We start from the raw sequence: 21,719 nt of genomic DNA on the forward strand, positions 1-21,719 counted from the left end.
CCAGAGCAAACGATCCAGCACATCATTCAGGAATGCCCTAAACGTGCGTTTAAAGGATCCATTCGAGAACTTTATGCAGCCTCCCCTGCAGCCGTCGAGTGGATGGAAAACCTAGACATAGAACTTTAAAGAGACTCTGTAGATTCCATATATGTGACTGCTGAATGCCCTTATAGCAACAATTTCTATATGATAATTTTATCTTATCTATGACAAGATACCTTATTGTAACAACCTGTGTATGCCTACTTTATCCTTAACTGAATGTTCATAAGACGAGACATTATTTATGTGTTATAATGTATGTTGATTTTATCTTTATCTGTCTGTATGTATTTAAACATGAAACCATTTGTACTTGAAAACCACATACGCTAAATAAAATGGTAAAAAAAGAAGAAAAATTACATAACACGGTAGTAAAGCAGCAGGACTAATGTTTATAAAGTACTGTTGAAAATACGGATGATGATCGTTAGCGGTTTAGGGCGCTAAACGGCGAGGTCACCAGCGTCCTTAGAAACGCATTCGAAAGTCAGTTGTTGGGGATCTCATCAAGCGCTGCAGTGTTTAACGTCGTGGACGGATACGCCTGTTGCGTAGGCTACATGCCGTGTCACTGTGTAGTGCTCGTAGCAAACCCGCAACTGCATGCGTTAATGCATTCCGTTCATTACGGTGCTGTTCAGAAGCAGATCCACGATAGGGTTCTGGCGGGGGGGGGGGGGGGGGAGGGGGAGGGGGGGCGGACGGTCTCACAGTTAGTTACCGTGTCACCTCCACCCCCCCCCCCCCCTCCCTCGCGCAAACATACAAACATAACTTCCACAACGTCCATTCTTAACGTATCAAAGATGCCTACGATTGTAATAATAATAATGATAATAATAATAACAGAATGTTTTAATATCGCAACAATTTATTTATATCAGTGTTTAGTACGTTGCTCAAACATAACTTCCAAGAAATTGTAGGAAGAAGTTGCAGAAGCATCAGAAAAGCATTCGTCCAAAACTAAGAACTATAAGTGTCTTGCAGCTGATTTGATAACTGTAATGACAAACTCTCACAACTTCGCTAACATAAAAATTCACACGAAATAGAATCGAAGTGTGTGTGCACCATAAACTGTATTTGATTTAGTACTACGATTATCGACACAGAGCAACAGACTATGGCTATGTGAGTGTATTTCTCTCTGTTGTCTCCATCTATAGTTAGGAAGTCAGTCTGTAACGTTGCTATCCCTTGGGATATTTAAATTGCGACCCCGTAATGCACGAAGCGCTTGTCACAAAAACAGTATTTTATTCAGGTCACAACAGCTGGTTACCGGACTTCACTTTTTGGTTACAGTACCCTGTCAGCCTTACTACTACACTGGTGTGTCAATCTTAAGGACGAAAATAACTTCCGCACTGCCAAGTATCATAGCGCGATGAAACTTGGACCATATCTCGAAAGATCTGCTACAGTATAGTAGAGAAGGTAACTGAAAGAAATACGCAGTGAGACGAAAAGAAACGATATTTTTATTCAAAGACAATAATTACACCGAGGATACCGAGACTTATGACGGTCCCCTGCACATTACAAAAGGCAGGACACAGTTCCTAATAAGGTGTGCGATCACCACGGACGTCAGTGAATTCTCTGCACCGTGCTTCCATGCTGGCCAAATGACCGGCAAGAAGTGCTTGTGGTCGGCCGTTCCATTTCCCCTCCAGAGCGGTGGTCGTTGGTACATGTGGACGATCTCCACTATGTCTTTCCAACTCGTCACATACGTGCTCGATGGAATTTAAGTCGACGAATGGGCAGGCCAGTCCATATGTGGAAAATCCTCTCGTTCCGAGAGCTGCTCCACCTGCGCAGTTCTGTGCGTTCGCACACTGTCATCCATAAAAATGAAGACGGCACCAAATGGACCCCAGAGAAAACGCACATGGGGAAGGAGTGCAGTGTGACAATAACCTTCACTGCTGAGCGTACCGTGTTCAAAGATCTGGAGGTCAGTACGCCCATGCAACGTTATACATGGCCACACCATTACACCTGGACCAGCAAAACGATTATGTTCGATATGTTCCTGGGTGCATTACGTGTTCCCACGTCTCGCCATATCAGCATACATGCAGAATCACCTCTCAGACTGAATCTGCAGTCATTCGAAAAGAACACGCGACCCCGCTGTGAGGTGGCGGGTGAATTATCGTCTTAAGCATCTTCTCCGTTGACAAGAGCCTGTGAACCATTTTTGCGGACAGCCATAAAGCGATGGAGAACATACTGAGCATAATTTCCAGTCTGAAAGTCCACATTACTAATTGAAAATGAAAGAAAATGTTTCTCTTGCTACACTACTGACCATTAAAATTGCTACACCATGAAGATGACGTGCTACAGACGCGAAATTTAACCGACAGGAAGAAGGTGCTGTGATATGCAAATGATTAGCTTTTCAGAGCATTCACACAAGGTTGGCGCCGGCGGCGACACCTACAACGTGCTGACATGAGGAAAGTTTTCAACCGATTTCTCATACACAAACAGCAATTGACCGGCGTTGCCTGGTGAAACGTTGTTGTGATGCCTCGTGTAAGGAGGAGAAATGCGTACCATCACGTTTCCGACTTTGATAAAGGTCGGATTGTAACTATCGCGACTGCGGTTTATCGTATCGCGACATTGCTCCTCGCGTTGGTAGAGATCCACTGACTGTCAGCAGAATATTGAATCAGTGGCTTCAGGAGGGTAATACGGAACGCCATGCTGGATACCAACGGCCTCGTATCACTAGCAGTCGAGATGACAGGCATCTTATCCACATGGCTGTAACGGATCGTGCAGCCACGTCTCGATGCCTGAGTCAAAACAGATGGGGACGTTTGCAAGACAACAACCATCTGCACGAACAGGTCGACGACGTTTGCAGCAGCATGGACTATCAGCTCGGAGACCATGGCTGCGGTTACCCTTGACGCTGCATCACAGACAGGAGCGCCTGCGATGGTGTACTCAACGACGAACCTGGGTGCACGAATGGCAAAAACGCCATTTTTTCGGACGAATCCAGGTTCTGTTTACAGCATCATGATGGTCGCATTCGTGTCTGGCGACATCGCGGTGAACGCACACTGGAAGCTTGTATTCGTCATCGCCATACTGGCGTATCACCCGACGTGATGGTGTGGGGTGCCATTGGCTACAAGTCTCGGTCACCTCTTGCTCGCATTGACGGCACTTTGAACAGTGGACGTTACATTTCAGATGTATTACGACCTGTGACTCTACCCTTCATTCGATCCCTGCGAAACCCTACATTTCAGCAGGATAATGCACGACCGCATGTTGCAGGACCTGTACGGGCCTTCCTGGATACAGAAAATGTTCGACTGCTGCCCTGGTCAGCATATTCTCCAGATCTCTCACCAATTGAAAACGTCTGGTCAATGGTGGCCGAGCAACTGGCTCGTCACAATACGCCGGTCACTACTCTTGATGAACTGTGGTATCATGTTGAAGCTGCATGGGCAGCTGTAGCTGTAAACGCCAGCCAAGCTCTGTTTGACTCAATGCCCAGGCGTATCAAGGCCGTTATTACGGCCAGAGGTGGTTGTTCTGGGTACTGATTTCTCAGGATCTATGCACCCGAACTGCGTGAAAATGTAATCACATGTCTGTTGTAGTATAATATATTTGCCCATTGAATACCCGCTTATCATATGCAATTCTTCTTGGTATAGCAATTTTAATGGACAGTAGTGTGTTTACTCAGCGGGATCAGGAACTATGACTATAAATAAAAGTTTTGAGTTATAAGTTATTAATATATTCTGTAAAAGCCCTCATGCACAAACATGATAATGTTCTTGATAATAATAATAATAATACTAATAACAATAATAAAATCCGTGGAGGCCCGGGAAAAGAATAGGCCTCCGGTATGTTCTGCCAGGCGTAAAAGGAGACGAAAAGAACAAACCACTAATAGTGCTAACCCCCCTTTTAGTGCGATTAGTTGGTTCAGGACAGAACTAAAGAAGCCTCGGACAAGTGCCGTCATGGTCGGGGACGACGCTTGAACCCTATGCCCGTCCACAATGGTAACGACACTGCTAACCACACGGATAATGATTTAAGTCCAAATAGAGATGTTTTGCAGGATATGCTTCCTGCAACAACTCTAGAAGGAAAACAAAGACAGAGGATGAGATGGTCAGACGAAGTTAACCGACACCTCATGTTATGTTATTACCAAGCAACAAACTTAGGAACCAACACAACTGGATACAGATCACAAGTATACACAACATTTATTGCCAGATACCCAGAATTAAAATTTTTAACAGAACAACGACTAGCTGATCAGATCCGTGTTGTTGTTGTTGTTGTGGTCTTCAGTCCTGAGACTGGTTTGATGCAGCCCTCCATGCTACTCTATCCTGTGCAAGCTTTTTCATCTCCCAGTACCTACTGCAACCTACATCCTTCTGAATCTGCTTAGTGTATTCATCTCTTGGTCTCCCTCTACGATTTTTACCCTCCACGCTGCACTCCAATACTAAATTGGTGATCCCTTGATGCCTCAGAACATGTCCTACCAACCGATCCCTTCTTCTGGTCAAATTGTGCCACAAACTTCTCTTCTCCCCAATCCTATTCAATACTTCCTCATTAGTTATGTGATCTACCCATCTAATCTTCAGCATTCTTCTGTAGCACCACATTTCAAAAGCTTCTATTCTCTTCTTGTCCAAACTATTTATCGTCCATGTTTCACTTCCATACATGGCTACACCCCATACAAATACTTTCAGAAACGACTTCCTGACACTTAAATCAATACTGGATGTTAACAAATTTCTCTTCTTCAGAAACGCTTTCCTTGCCATTGCCAGTCTACATTCTATATCCTCTATACTTCGACCATCATCAGTTATTTTACTCCCTAAATAGCAAAACTCCTTTACTACTTTAAGTGCCTCATTTCCTAATCTAATTCCCTCAGCATCACCCGACTTAATTAGACTACATTTCATTATCCTTGTTTTGCTTTTGTTGATGTTCATCTTATATCCTCCTTTCAAGACACTGTCCATTCCATTCAACTGCTCTTCCAAGTCCTTTGCTGTCTCTGACAGAATTACAATGTCATCGGCGAACCTCAAAGTTTTTATTTCTTCTCCATGAATTTTAATACCTACTCCGAATTTTTCTTTTGTTTCCTTTACTGCTTGCTCAATATACAGATTGAACAACATCGGGGAGAGGCTACAACCCTGTCTTACTCCCTTCCCAACCACGGCTTCCCTTTCATGTCCCTCGACTCTTATAACTGCCATCTGGTTTCTGTACAAATTGTAAATAGCCTTTCGCTCCCTGTATTTTACCCCTGCCACCTTTAGAATTTGAAAGAGAGTATTTCAGTCAACATTGTTAAAAGCTTTCTCTAAGTCTACAAATGCTAGAAACGTAGGTTTGCCTTTCCTTAATCTTTCTTCTAAGATAAGTCGTAAGGTCAGTATTGCCTCACGTGTTCCAGTGTTTCTACGGAATCCAAACTGATCTTCCCCGAGGTTGGCTTCTACTAGTTTTTCCATTCGTCTGTAAAGAATTCGTGTTAGTATTTTGCAGCTGTGACTTATTAAACTGATAGTTCGGTAATTTTCACATCTGTCAACACCTGCTTTCTTTTGGATTGGAATTATTATATTCTTCTTGAAGTCTGAGGGTATTTCGCCTGTTCATACATCTTGCTCACCAGATGGTAGAGTTTTGTCAGGACTGGCTCTCCCAAGGCCGTCAGTAGTTCCAATGGAATATTGTCTACTCCGGGGGCCTTGTTTCGACTCAGGTCTTTCAGTGCTCTGTCAAACTCTTCACGCAGTATCATATCTCCCATTTCATCTTCATCTACATCCTCTTCCATTTCCATAATATTGTCCTCAAGTACATCGCCCTTGTATAGACCCTCTATATACTCCTTCCACCTTTCTGCTTTCCCTTCTTTGCTTAGAACTGGGTTTCCATCTGAGCTCTTGATATTCATACAAGTCGTTCTCTTATCTCCAAAGGTCTCTTTAATTTTCCTGTAGGCGGTATCTATCTTACCTCTAGTGAGATAGGCCTCTACATCCTTACATTTGTCCTCTAGCCATCCCTGCTTAGCCATTTTGCACTTTCTGTCGATCTCATTTTTGAGACGTTTGTATTCCTTTTTGCCTGTTTCACTTACTGCATTTTTATATTTTCTCCTTTCATCAATTAAATTCAATATTTCTTCCGTTACCCAAGGATTTCTACTAGCCCTCGTCTTTTTACCTACTTGATCCTCTGCTGCCTTCACTACTTCATCCCTCAAAGCTACCCATTCTTCTTCTACTGTATTTATTTCCCCCATTCCTGTCAATTGCTCCCTTATGCTCTCCCTGAATCTCTTTACAACCTCTGGTTCTTTCAGTTTATCCAGGTCCCATCTCCTTAAATTCCCACCTTTTTGCAGTTTCTTCAGTTTTAATCTACAGGTCATAACCAATAGATTGTGGTCAAAGTCCACATCTGCGCCTGGAAATGTCTTACAATTTAAAACCTGGTTCCTAAATCTCTGTCTTACTTTTATATAATCTATCTGATACCTTTTAGTATCTCCAGGGTTCTTCCATGTATACAACCTTCTTTCATGATTCTTAAACCAAGTGTTAGTTATGATTATGTTGTGCTCTGTGCAAAATTCTACCAGGCGGCTTCCTCTTTCATTTCTGTCCCCCAATCCATATTCACCTACTATGTTTCCTTCTCTCCCTTTTCCTACACTCGAATTCCAGTCACCCATGACTATTAAATTTTCGTCTCCCTTCACAATCTGAATAATTTCTTTTATTTCATCATACATTTCTTCAATTTCTTCGTCATCTGCAGAGCTAGTTGGCATATAAACTTGTACTACTGTAGTAGGTGTGGGCTTCGTATCTATCTTGGCCACAATAATGCGTTCACTATGCTGTTTGTAGTAGCTTACCCGCATTCCTATTTTCCTATTCATTATTAAACCTACTCCTGCATTACCCCTATTTGATTTTGTGTTTATAACCCTGTAGTCACCTGACCAGAAGTCTTGTTCCTCCTGCCACCGAACTTCACTAATTCCCACTATATCTAACTTCAACCTATCCATTTCCCTTTTTAAATTTTCTAACCTACCTGCCCGATTAAGGGATCTGACATTCCACGCTCCGATCCGTAGAACGCCAGTTTTCTTTCTCCTGATAACGACATCCTCTTGAGTAGTCCCCGCCCGGAAATCCGAATGGGGGACTATTTTACCTCCGGAATATTTTACCCAAGAGGACGCCATCATCATGTAATCATACAGTAAAGCTGCATGCCCTCGGGAAAAATTACGGCTGTAGTTTCCCCTTGCTTTCAGCCGTTCGCAGTACCAGCACAGCAAGGCCGTTTTGGTTATTGTTACAAGGCCAGATCAGTCAATCATCCAGACTGTTGCCCTTGCAACTACTGAAAAGGCTGCTGCCCCTCTTCAGGAACCACACGTTTGTCTGGCCTCTCAACAGATACCCCTCCGTTGTGGTTGCACCTACGGTACGGCTATCTGTATCACTGAGGCACGCAAGCCTCCCCACCAACGGCAAGGTCCATGGTTCATGGGGGTGCAGATCCGTGTTATAATCAAAAATAACAGGATACCCCAGTCAGAATTAGAAAACATCAAACAACAAGTACAACAAATACTGGAACAAAAGAATGTGTAATCAGAAGAAGAAGGAAATACAGTAATGGACTCAAACATCACAGAGCAAACAAACAAAGAACAACACGCATCAATTAAACAATCAGAGGAAAACGAAATCTTGAGACAGCCACCAGCAGAAGCACAAATAGAACACGAAGTGACACACATGTTAGATATAGGAGAAAAATTTCAGCTGACATATATAGAATACAAAGACACAAATACAGACATTAGATCATTCTTGCATAGACCACCAAATAACCCACAAGTCGAAACAACAATAGCAACTATCAACACAATCATACACAAGAAAATAAATGAAAATACAACTATGGAAGAGTTACAACTACTGGTTTATATAGGAGCACTCACTACACTAAATATACACAGTAGGCAGAGATCAGAACCAACCAACGCACGGAAGAAACCCACAAAACCAGCATGGCAACACAGGCTACAGATCAGAATAGAAAAACTGAGAAAAGACATCGGACAGCTAACGCAATTTATAAGAAATGAAATGTCAGACAAAAAACGAAAAAGGTTAGGTAAAATCTCACAACAAGAAGCGATAGAGCAATTAGATGAAAAGAAGCAGAAATTACAAGCATTGGCCAAACGACTTAGAAGATACAAAAAAAGTGAAAATCGAATGAAACAAAACCAAACATTCAACAAAAACCAAAAGAATTTTTACCAGACCATAGATAACACACACATTAAAATAGACAATCCACCAAACATAACAGACATGGAACACTTCTGGAGCAACATATGGTCAAACCCGGTACAACATAACAGCCATGCATGGTGGATACAAGCAGAAACAGACACATACAAAATGATACCACAAATGCCTGAAGTGATAATTTTGCAACATGAAGTCACCCAAGCAATTAATTCTACTCACAATTGGAAATCCCCTGGAAAAGATAAAATAGAAAATTTCTGCCTAAAGAAGTTCACCTCAACACATTCACATCTAACAAAATTATTTAACAGTTATGTTGCAAACCCATACACATTCCCTGATACACTTACACATGAAATAACTTACCTGAAACCTAAAGATCAAGCAGAAACAGCAAACCCAGCTAAATATCGCCCCATAACATGCCTACCAACAATATACAAAATATTGACTTCAGTCAGTACACAGAAATTAATGACACATACATTACACAACAAAATTATAAATGAAGACCAAAAAGGCTGCTGCAAAGGAGCACGAGGATGTAAAGAGCAACTGATAATAGATGCGGAGGTGACATATCAAGCTAAAACTAAACAAAGGTCGCTACACTACGCGTACACTGATTACCAAAAAGCTTTTGATAGTGTATCGCACTCACGGTTACTACAGATATTGGAAATATACAAAGTAGATCATAAATTGATACAGTTCCTAAACATAGTAATGAAAAACTGGAAAACCACACTTAATATCCAAACAAATTCGAATAATATCACATCACAGCCAATACAGATTAAGCGTGGAATATACCAAGGAGACTCATTAAGTCCCTTCTGGTTCTGCCTTGCTCTGAACCCACTATCCAACATGCTAAATAATACAGATTATGGATACAATATTACTGGAACATACCAACACAAAATCACACATTTGCTATACATGGATGATCTAAAACTACTGGCAGCAACAAATCAACAACTCAACCAATTACTAAAGATAACAGAAGTATTCAGCAATGATATAAATATGGCTTTTGGAACAGACAAATGTAAGAAAAATAGCATAGTCAAGGGAAAACACACTAAACAAGAAGATTACATATTGGATAACCACAGCGACTGCATAGAAGCGATGGAAAAAACAGATGCCTATAAATATCTAGGATACAGACAAAAAATAGGAATTAGATAATACAAATATTAAAGAAGAACTAAAAGAACAATATAGGCAAAGACTAACAAAAGTACTGAAAACAGAATTGACAGCAAGAAACAAGACAAAAGCTGTAAATACTTATGCTATAGCAATATTGATCTACTCATTTGGAGTAGTGAAATGGAGTAACACAGAACTAGAAGCACTCAATACACTTACACGAACACAATGCCACAAATATAGAATACATCACATACATTCAGCAACAGAAAGATTCGCATTGAGCAGAAAGAAAGGAGGAAGGGGATTTATCGACATAAAAAAACCTACATTATGGACAGGTAGACAATTAAAGAAAATTCTTTATAGAACGAGCAGAAACTAGCAAAATACACAAAGCAATCACTCATGTAAATACATCGGCTACACCATTGCAATTTCATAACCACTTCTACAACCCTTTAGATCACATAACATCAACAGATACGAAGAAAATAAATTGGAAAAAGGAAACACAATATGACAAGCACCCGTATCATCTAACACAGCCACACATCGATCAAGACGCATCTAACACATGGCTAAGAAAAGGCAATATATACAGTGAGACGGAAGGATTCATGATTGCAATATAGGATCAAACAATAAACACCAGATATTACAGCAAGCATATTATTAAAGATCCCAATACCACAACAGATAAATGCAGACTTTGCAGACAACAAATAGAAACAGTAGATCACATCACAAGCGGATGTACAATACTAGCAAATACAGAATACCCCAGAAGACATGACAATGTAGCAAAAATAATACATCAACAACTTGCCATACAACATAAACTAATAAAACAACACGTTCCCACATACAAGCATGCACCACAAAAGATATTGGAGAATGATGAATACAAATTATACTGGAACAGAACCATTATAACAGATAAAACAACACCACATAACAAACCTGACATCATACTCACCAATAAAAAGAAGAAATTAACACAAGTAATCGAAATAGCCATACCCAATAAAACAAATTTACAGAAGAAAACAGGAGAAAAAATTGAAAAATACATCCAACTGGCTGAGGAAGTCAAGGACATGTGACATCAGGATAAAGTTGACATGATACCAATTATACTATCAACTACAGGAGTCATACCACACAATATCCACCAGTACATCAACGGAATACAGCTACAACCAAACTTATACATACAACTACGGAAATCTGTAATTATTGATACATGTTCAATTACCTAAATGCAATGTAACATATACCGTGCCGTAAAAAGAAAGTGACGCTTGATCAAGGTCCGCGTCACTTTCCATTTTTAACCAGACGTAACGTCTGAGAAAGGAAAGAATAATAATAATAATAATAATAATAATAATGTCCATATCGGAAACAACACTATTAACAGTTCACAGGCGACCTCTACGTTAAGTTCCAAATAAAATGATTTATCGCCCTGACTTTTAGTCACAAAGTTAATTGCCAGCCTTAAAAGTGGAAAATAATCTCGCCACTTGCCACGTGGTTTTGTCAACATTACGGGCTGCACACTAACAGTTACTTCCTTGAAAACTAAGCGATACGGGCCAGTGTACAGTCCTCAAGAGCTTACGTCCTACTTTTACCGGAAACGGATTTGGTAGCTGCCTGCCTGTGGCGTCATCTGAGGCGTAGCACATACAGGCGTTTTGACTGACGCGGACTGGTTAATATCTCGTTTCGAAGTGTCTCTTCTCACTACCTCTCTGGCTGTATTTATATAGGGGCACAGCGGACAGCCGAACGGAATATCTGCTCTCAACCGCCCTAGGCACAGGTAGCACCATCTAAATGGCCCCTTGCTCTGACACACGTTAATTAATATCTCCGTCGATTTACAACTTATAAACTTCTTAATTTTAATGTGAATGGAGTAAAGTTGGCTTTAGGTACTGAAAAAGGTCTTAGCTCGACTGCATTCAAACTTTTATGGCTGGAATTTTTACAAAGGAACCGACAGTAGAACATGACCTCTGAACTGCCTCTTTAAAATTCCTTGTAATCATTGTTATTATTAACACAGAAGCCTTGAAACCTGGTACAGCTGCATTATTTCATCGAGTGCTATAATTAGAACTGTCTACAACAAATACAAGTGATGCTTAATCTATTATGAATGGGGACGTTTTCGTTCCAAATTTAGTTTTTAGTAAATAACTGGAAAACTAACAGAGGTAGCTTAATGGAGTCACGTATTTAATGTTTTTATATCACACTGAGGCTACATACGAATTTTCTTCCCTCTGAGTCTAACATTCAGCGCCTTCAATTTTTCGTAAAAACGCCGATTTTGACAAAAATATTGCTCCGATCATGTTGAAACTTGTAACTTTTGATTGTGAAATACATTTGCACATTATGAACAGTTTTTAGCTTTATAGCTTCATTATTTAGCGCCACTTATTTTTTTCTTAAGATAATATACAGGGTGATTCAAAAAGAATACCACAACTTCAGGAATTTAAAACTCTGCAACGACAAAAGGCAGAGCTAAGCACTATCTGTCGGCGAATTACGGGAGCTATAAAGTTTCATTTAGTTGTACATTTGTTCGCTTGAGGCGCTGTTGACTAGGCGTCAGCGTCAGTTGATGCTAAGATGGCGACCGCTCAACAGAAAGCTTTTTGTGTTATTGAGTACGGCAGAAGTGAATCGACGACAGTTGTTCAGCGTGCATTTCGAACGAAGTATGGTATCACCTCCTGATAGGTGGTGTATTAAACGTTGGTATAAACAGTTTACAGAGAATGGGTGTTTGTGCAAAGGGAAAAGTTCTGGACGGCCGAGAACGAGTGATGAAAATGTAGCACGCATCCAGCAAACATTTGTTCGCAGCCCAGGAAAATCGACTCGCAGAGCTAGCAGAGAGCTGAAAATTCCACAATCAACTGTATGGAGAGTCCTACGAAAAAGGTTAGTTATGAAACCTGAACGTCAACTACCCGAGGCGATGGATCGGCCGCCAGGCAGCCCGTGACAGAGCACTTCATCACTGGCCTCCAAGAAGCCCTGATCTTACCCCCTGCGATTTTTTCTTATGGGGGTATGTTAAGGATATGGTGTTTCGGCCACCTCTCCCAGCCACCATTGATGATTTGAAACGAGGAATAACAGCAGCTATCCAAACTGTTGCGCCTGATATGCTACAGATAGTGTGGAACGAGTTGGAGTATCGGGTTGATATTGCTCGAGTGTCTGGAGGGGGCCATATTGAACATCTCTGAACTTGTTTTTGAGTAAAAAAAAATCTTTTTAAATACTCTTTGTAATGATGTATAGCAGAAGGTTATATTATGTTTCTTTCATTAAATACACATTTTTAAAGTTGTGGTATTCTTTTTGAATCACCCTGTATTTAGCGAAACATATTCATTAGAACATTCTGAGACTTCACAATGTTAGCATTAATGTACACATTAATAAACACACTGAAAAAGTTTGCGAAAGTTATTTTAATTTCATTGTTAGATTATGGAGCAATACTTTGTGTGCTACGACAGACACTTTTTTTTTATGATGATGTGGTGCTATTAGCAGTGAGCTGGGGTAAGTCCAACCACACTCGCTTCCCTCTATCTCTCACAATGATACAGCGCTTGTTTCGCCACACAGCTCCTCATTGGTGCAGTCCCTATTCTCTTGCAACCAACACAAACGGCGCCGCTTGTGCGGCTCTCGACGAAACAGAACGTACTGGTCATCGGGCAAAAAGGCCCCCCCGAACCATTTAGTCCCCGTGCCACTGAAGAACATGAGAGAGCGTGCATTGCAGCCCTGTTAAACGTGGTTGCAACCCGAATGTGACTGGTCCGCTAAAAGCTTCAGTTTGTGAGGTCAAGAAGTACTATCAAAGTAAAAAAAGCTTTCCAGGCACTGCTCCGACTACTCTGAGTGAAGCCAGTATCCAAATTGTACGTGCTTCCAGACGTGTTATTCTAAAAGTGGCCAACGTATATCAAACTTATCCAAGTAGTAGGGCCTGATTCATAGAAGAGGATAATATGAACATGAATTATGGATGTGGCACTGAAGGGAAGACGCTAACCATATACACCGTCATTCGTGTGCTCTCGGATTCAAAAATAGCTGCCAAGTACTACAGTAATAGCAGTTCCTTGCAGATGTAACGTGTGCTTTCTTAGAGTACAATGCGCCTCTCGATTACAAATGGCTTTAAGCACTATGGGACTTAACATCTGAGGTCATCAGTCCCCTAGACTTAGAACTACTTAAACCTAACCAACCTAAGGACATCACACACATCCATGCCCGAGGCAGGATTCGAACCTGCGACCGTAGCAGCAGCGCGGTTCCAGGCTGAATCGCCTAGAACCGCTCGGCCACAGCCGCCGGCCTCTCAGTTACATTTCAGTTCTCGTGGGAGATCTATTTTCTTATTTACAACGAACCTTTTCATTTCCAAAATTACCTAATTAATTTGTTCCTTCCAACAAGTGATTATACAGTGAGTACGTCGAGAGCGAAAGAGACGGAATATCTTTGAATGTAACATATCTTCGTGAGGTATGAAGTGTCTGTGGAACTCGCTACGCTTAAACGTTAGATGGCCGTTGGCGCGCTGCGGGCCCTAATTAATGTAATTTGTCTGGCACCCCTGCTCTCAAGTGACTAACCAGAACAACCAAGCCGGCCGGAGTGGCAGTGCGGTTCTAGGCGCTACAGTCTGGAGCCGAGCGACCGCTACGGTCGCAGGTTCGAATCCTGCCTCGGGCATGGATGTGTGTGATGTCCTTAGGTTTAATTAGTTCTAAGTTCTAGGCGACTGATGACCTCAGAAGTTAAGTCGCATAGTGCTCAGAGCCATTTTTTGAAGAACAACCAACATTATTTTCGATCATATTACAATATTTGGTTTAGTCACCATGACTGCCAGGTGGAATAAATCTCAGAGTAACAAACATGTCCACCGAGCCTGATAACTTGCCAAGTCGTAGGTTGAAAGTGCGGCTAAGTTACGACAGCCTTATCAGACACCGTCAACAACTCGATAAAGCTGCTAAATTATGAACTTTCAACTAATACTGAAGGTTCCGGGTCTCCACCTGGATCCGCTGAGGCGGTGCCACCCAGTGGGCGCCATCGTCTGTGAGGGTCCTGAGTTCGATGTGTGGCCTGTATTCTTCCCAACATCGTCAGAGTCGCCGCCGATACTCCACCGCCACCTGGCCTGGTCTTCCGTCACCAAGCTGACAACGATGGCTTCCGAATCAGCGAAGTCACTGCCTGCCGCAAGTCACTGCCGTCTCGGTATACCGCTGTGTACATCGCCCACTGCCCACTAGCCCCGACCATGCGGGCCATTACCGTCCGAGCATTGTATGGAAGGCACTAACAAGGGAACCTCCCCATCGCACCTCCCTCAGATTTAGTTATAAGTTGGCACAGTGGATAGGCCTTGAAAAACTGAACACAGATCAATCGAGAAAACAGGAAGAAGTTGTGTGGAACTATGAAAAAAAATAAGCAAAATATACAAACTGAGTAGTCCATGTGCAAGATATGCAACATCCAGAACAGTCTGGGGCTAGGAGCACCGTGGTCCCGTGGTTAGCGTGAGCAGCTGTGAAACGAGAAGTCCTTGGTTCAAGTATTACTTCGAGCGTAAAATTTTATTTTTTATTTTCAGACAATTATCAAAGTTCAGGCACTCACACATAAACCACTTCGCTCTCCAAAATTCCAGGACATGTTCAGATTTGCTTGGACATATGCAGGATTTGACGGTCTACACACGGAAAAATTTGAAAACGTTAAAAACATATTTTTTGACAGAGCACAGGGAAAAGTGTGCGACTGTGAAACTGTTGGATTCATTTGTTGCAGTTTATGTGACAAACTGGTATGTTTTCATCACTTTTTTGGGAGGAATTCTCACGTCCACAAGAAAACCTAAATCGGGCAATGTAGAAGAATCTTTTTACCCATTCGCCAAGTGTACAAGTTAGCTGGGTCGACAACATATTCCTGTCATGTGACGCGCATGCCGTCACCAGTGTCGTATAGAATATATCAGACGTGTTTTCCTGTGGAGGAATCGGTTGACCTATGACCTTACGATCAAATGTTTTGGGTTCCCATTGGAGAGGCGCGTCCTTTCGTCTACTAATCGCACGGTTTTGCGGTGCGGTCGCAAAACACAGACACTAAACTTATTACAGTGAACAGGACGTCAATGAACGAATGGACAGATCACAACTTTGCGAAAATAAAGAAAAACTTTTCACTTGAGGGGAGACTTGAACCAAGGACCTCTCGTCGCGCAGCTGCTCACGCTAACCACGCGACCACGGCGCTCGGAATTCAGGTTATCCTTGATGTTGCCTATCTTCGCATGGACTACTAAGTTTGTATATTTTGCTTATTTTTTCATAGTTCCACACAACTTCTTCCTGTTTTGTCGATTGATCTGTGTTCAGTTTTTCAATGCCTATCGACTGTGCCAACTTATAACTAAATCTGAGGGGGGTGCGATGGGCAGGTTCCCTTGTAAGTAATACAGAACGCTCCTGTTCAGTAGGCATTCTTGATTCCGAGCGATGGAGAACCCGTATCTCCGCTTCCTGCACACTCAGCTCTGCAGCCAGAACCAGGCAGCCCATAACATTACTCCACAGGGTGAAGAGTATTTAAACCGACAAACTCTGGGGGGTTGTAGGGGACATCAAAACAAATATTTTTCGCTAATGTTATTTTTTCCTATGAGGAGTATTTAAATCGGTGGAGGCCGTACTACGCTCTTCAGTTGTTAGAGGCCGCATTACAATCTTCAGTTCTAGGCAACTGCTGTCCACCAGTGTAGTAGTCCATTGTCTCTGTTTGCTAATGGAGCGATATACCTGGAGTGAGTACACTGATATGGATGGTGCGTACTACGTAGCGCACCACAACGGACGAGCTGCACAGCGTGTTTATCAACAACAATATCCTAATCGGCTCATCCCACATCATCCGACCTTTGCTGCTGTGTATCAACGTCTGCGTGAGACCGGGTCATTTAGCAGAGTACCTGGACACGGACGCCGTCGCACCGTAAGAACGCCGCAATTTGAGGAAGCTGCAAACAGGCGTTGATGTACTTCATTGGGGACATGTTGAAAATGTGTGCCCCGACCGGGACTCGAACCCGGGATCTCCTGCTTACATGGCAGACGCTCTATCCATCTGAGCCACAGCGGGCACAGAGGATAGTGCGTCTGCAGGGACTTATCCCTTGCACGCTCCCCGTGAGATCCACATTCCCAACATGTCCACACCACTACATTCGTAGTGCGCCTAATAGATGATTGCCCATCATACTCATTACTCGTGGCAGATTAATCTACCAAGTCCCGTACGAGTTCGGGCATAGCGTGTGCGTCCGCACAAGAAGGTCAATGGCCGGGAAACCATATTTTAACTATATATGACGGTAGTATCTGTTCCCGAAAGAACAGTTACCGTGGATGACCATGCAGCTTTGCTAGAAATGAAATGTAGTGGTGTGGACATGTTGGGAATGTGGATCTCACGGGGGGCGTGCAAGGGATAAGTCCCTGCAGACGCACTATCCTCTGTGCCCGCGGTGGCTCAGATGGATAGAGCGTCTGCCATGTAAGCAGGAGATCCCCGGTTCGAGTCCCGGTCGGGGCACACAATTTCAACATGTCCCCAATGAAGTACATCAACGCCTGTTTGCAGCTAGGGTGTCCATTTAATGATCATTTCATTTATAGCAAAGCTGCATGGTCATCCACGGTAACTGTTCTTTCGGGAACAGATACTATCGTCATATATAGTTGAGGAAGCTGTCTTGCAGCATGCGGAGCGGGATCCTTCAATCAGCACTCGTGCAATCGCAGGTAACATGGGGACGAATCAGACAAATGTAAGAACAGTCGTCCGAGAGCAATTGTTACTTACATTTCACTTACAGCGTGTCAATAAGCTGGAACCAGTTGATTATCCACCCAGAGCACAGTTTTCGCAGTGTTCCCTGGAACAGTGTGAAATGCATCCTACATTTCCATCCTCTGTGTCGTTTACCGATGAAGCAACGTTCGGGCGTGATGAAGTCTTCAACATGCACAATTCGCGTGTTTGGAGTGAGGATAACCCACATGCCACTGTTACTAGCGCTCATCAAGTGCGGTTCTACGTTAATGTGTGGGTCGGTCTTGTTGGGGACTGTTTAGTTGGGCCGTATCTGCTACCTAGGCCATTAAATGGCAGGCGCTACCACAATTTTCTCGCCAGAGCATTACCAGAATTGCTTGAAGACGTCCCGCTCCCTACAAGATAACGCATGTGGTTCCAACATGACGGGGCGCCGGCACATTTCAGTCATCGTGTGCGTCGATTTCTGAACCGACGGTTCCCAGAAACGTGGATTGACAGAGGAGGTCCTGTACCATGGCCTGCTCGATCCCCAGATATGTTCTCTCTGGACTTTTTTGTGTGGAGAGAGATGCGCAACCTTGTTTATGCAACTCCTGTTGCATCAGAAGAGGATCTCGTTGCCCGGATAGTAGCAGCTGCAGGAACACTTCAGGATACTCCTGGGGTTTTTACCCGCGTCAGAACATGATCCGAAGGTGTAACCTTTGTTTACGTGCCAATGGAGGCATTTTTGAAAATCTACTGTAATTGAAATTGGGTTATGTTAATGTGTTGTCTCTTGGTCATAAAAAATGGAGAAGTGTTTGTTCGTTTAATTAATTTGCCGACAGAGAAAGCTCTCTCTACCTGTTTAAATATTCCTCACAGGAAAAAATGACATTAGGGAAAAATATTTGTTTTGATGTCCTCAACAACCTCTCAGAGTTTGTCGGCTTAAATACTTTTCACCCTGTATACAAAGTTAGAAAGTGCCATAACTGTTTTTGACCTGACCGCACAGTGTTCAGTATGTAAAGCGAAATGATATACAGGTTGAATCACCTAAAATTTATACCGCAAATACTGCGGAAATGGAAAGTGCTATTGATGTGCGGTTTTCATAGAATGGATTAGTAGTCAGGGGCTCGTAAGAGGCCTATCAACAGATTGAAATAATACTCAGAAAGTGTATTTTCTGCGCAAACACACTTTTTAAATGAAAAAGTCCCTGTTGACATTATCAGACTGAAAGTAGACTATATTAGAATGTCAGCGATGCTTATTTCAGGATTCTAGAGCGAGTTGCTTACGAGATATCGTATTTTGAAAGGTCTGGTACAGCGCGCCACGGAATTTGAATCCCCGCTAGACGTCATGGACGTCGAAGACCCCTAGAGGTCTCTGCACCATCGCGCCGTAAGCTGTGGCGGCGCGCGCCTCCTGGCCCGCTTTTAGTGTGAGAGCGCCACAGGGGAACACGTGGTCCCAGCGGCCAATAGCGGCGCCTCCTATCATGTATTTAAGCGCCTGCCTCTCGCTCAGCCCAATTGCACACACGGAACTCAATGCCCCTATCACTATAAGGATCTCATTGCTACACTCCGCACAAAACGCAACACCGCTCCTGGTCACGATCGTGTCGCCTACCGCCACCTTCGTGAAGCTCCTGTCTCTTTCCTCTCCACACTGGCCAGGCTCTACACTGTAGTCCTGTCCACTGGCTACTACCCCGACCTGTGGAAAACCTCCCGTATCCTGATGTTCCTTAAACCCGGCAAACCAGCGTCCGCCGTCTCCTCCTACCGTCCCATCAGCCTTACCTCGGTCTTCAGCAAGGCCCTGGAATCCATCCTCACCCGACGCATCCACCAGCATCTCCGCCAGCACCGCCTCCTTCCCGTTACCCAGTGTGGCTTTCGGCCGGCCTGCTCTTCCGATGACCTTTTCCTTCACCTGACTCAGCTCCTTTCGGAGCAGCTTAATTCCCATCGCTCCGCAATCTTCCTCTCCCTAGACCACGAACGTGCCTATGACCGCGTATGGCATTCCGGTCTCCTCTTCAAGCTCCAAACCTTCGCCCTTCCATTAACTACATCCGTCCGATCGGCTCCTTTCTCTCCCACCGTCCTTCCTACGTCACCATCCATAACACGGATTCCTACACCTCTTTTCCCTCCGCCGGTGTGCCCCAAGGCTCCGTCTTCTCCCCCCTTCTGTACCTTTTGTATACGGCGGACATGCCGCCGCCGTCACCCCCCGTCCATCTTCTCCAGTTTGCCGATGACACCGCCTTCCTTGCCCTCGCCCCCACCCTGCAGCGTTCCCAACACCTTCTCCAATCCCATCTTGACCGGTTCACCACTTGGTGCAACCAGTGGTTGCTCAAGGTCAATCCCTCCAAAACCCAGGCGATCATTGTAGGCAAAACCACCCCTTCCTTCCGCTTCCTTGATTTCTATCTAACCATCTGTGGCCGTCCTATCGCCCTCACCCCCACCCTTAAGTACCTTGGCGTCATCCTCGACCGTCGCCTCTCCTGGACCCCCCATCTCTGGACAATCCAAGCCAAGGCATGCTCCCGACTCCATCTCCTCAAGCTGCTTTCCGGCCGTACGTGGGGTCTGGACCCCTCCACCATCCTCCACACCTATAAATCCCTCATCCGCCCTACCCTCTGTTACGCCCATCCTGCCTGGATCTTCACCCCCGTACCTTTTACAAATCCCTTCAGATCCTTGAGTGCCATGCTCTCTGCCTCGCCTATCACATCCGCCTCCCCTCCCCCACGTGGATCCTGTACGACCTCATTCCGTTCCCCCACCTCCTCCTTTTCCTTGAAAGGATACGGATCCTCTACACCTCCCGTAAACTCGATCCTCCTCACCTGCTTGTCTCCCCCATCCTCTCCCACCCCCGCCTGCTGCCATGCCTGTATTCCCATGTCCCACCTGCTCTCCATCTCTCCACCCTCCTTACCCTCTCCCAAGGTGGCTTCCGACAGCTCCCCCTCCCTGATGATGCCCTCCTCCCCTCCATCTACCCCCCCTACCAACATTGATCCTCCCTCCCTCTTCCTGTGTTTGTTCCTTTGGGCACCCTCCCTCCCTTCTCTCCCCCTTCCCTCCCTCCGCCATTTCTCCCAACTGCTCCCCCGGCTTCCCCTTTCCTGTCCCTCTAATCCTCCTCCCCTCTCCTCAGCCATTGGCATCTTTGTTCTCCACTCTCGCCCCCCTCACCCTTCTTCCCCTCTTGGCAGGTCCCCAGACTCGCACATGCTACGTGGACATTCGCGCGCCAGAGATAATCGCCGTTAGTGTCTCGTGTTCAAATGGTTCTGAGCACTATAGGACTTAACTACTTTGGTCATCAGTCCCCTAGAACTTAGAACTACTTAAACCTAACTAACCTAAGGACATCACACAAGGCAGGATTCGAACCTGCGACCGTAGCGGTCGCGTGGTTCCAGACTGTAGCGCCTAGAACCGCTCGGCACCCCGTTCGGCTTGTCTCGTGTGTGCCGTCGTGTTTAGTGTTCAGTGTTCACCGTCACACTCCATCGTTCACCTGTGCCATCGACATCTTCAGTGTTTGTGCGTCGTGTCAACAGTTTGTAGTGTGGATTATTGTCGAGTGTGAACGGCTCCGTGTTGGTATTTATGTGTCTACTGTTTTATTAGCCACTGTTATGTAACTTATGTGTATTCTTTCTGTTGTTTTCTCATTGTCTATTCTATGGCTGAAAAGCGGCGTAGAATGCTGCTGACAGCCTGCCTGTTGTATAGGTTTTAAAATAACAATAAAGGAAAAAAAAAAGCTCAGCCAGTTACTCTACATCTCCCGCCACCTTGATCCCCCTCACCCCCCTAGTTGCTCCTCTCCTTTCCAACCCCTGCCCTCTGCCGCAACTTCACTGTTCTGTCCCCCCTTTCCCTCCATCTCTATACCCTTCATTTCCTTTCCCAAGGTGGCTTCCATCAACTCCCCCCCCCCCCCCCCGGATGATGCCCTCTCTCTCCCTCCATTTATCCCTCCTATCAACTCTGGTCCTCACTTCCCCCTCCTTTCCTCTGTCCTTTTTCTGGGCTCCCCCCCTCCTCTTATGAGTCCTCGTCCTGCATCTGCTCCTTCCCCTCCTCCCCCCCACTTCGTTTTTCCTCTCCTTCCCCCTTTTCTTTCCCATCATCTGTC

Source organism: Schistocerca piceifrons, chromosome 2 (genome assembly GCF_021461385.2).
Source record: "Schistocerca piceifrons isolate TAMUIC-IGC-003096 chromosome 2, iqSchPice1.1, whole genome shotgun sequence".
Lineage (NCBI taxonomy): Eukaryota > Metazoa > Arthropoda > Insecta > Orthoptera > Acrididae > Schistocerca > Schistocerca piceifrons.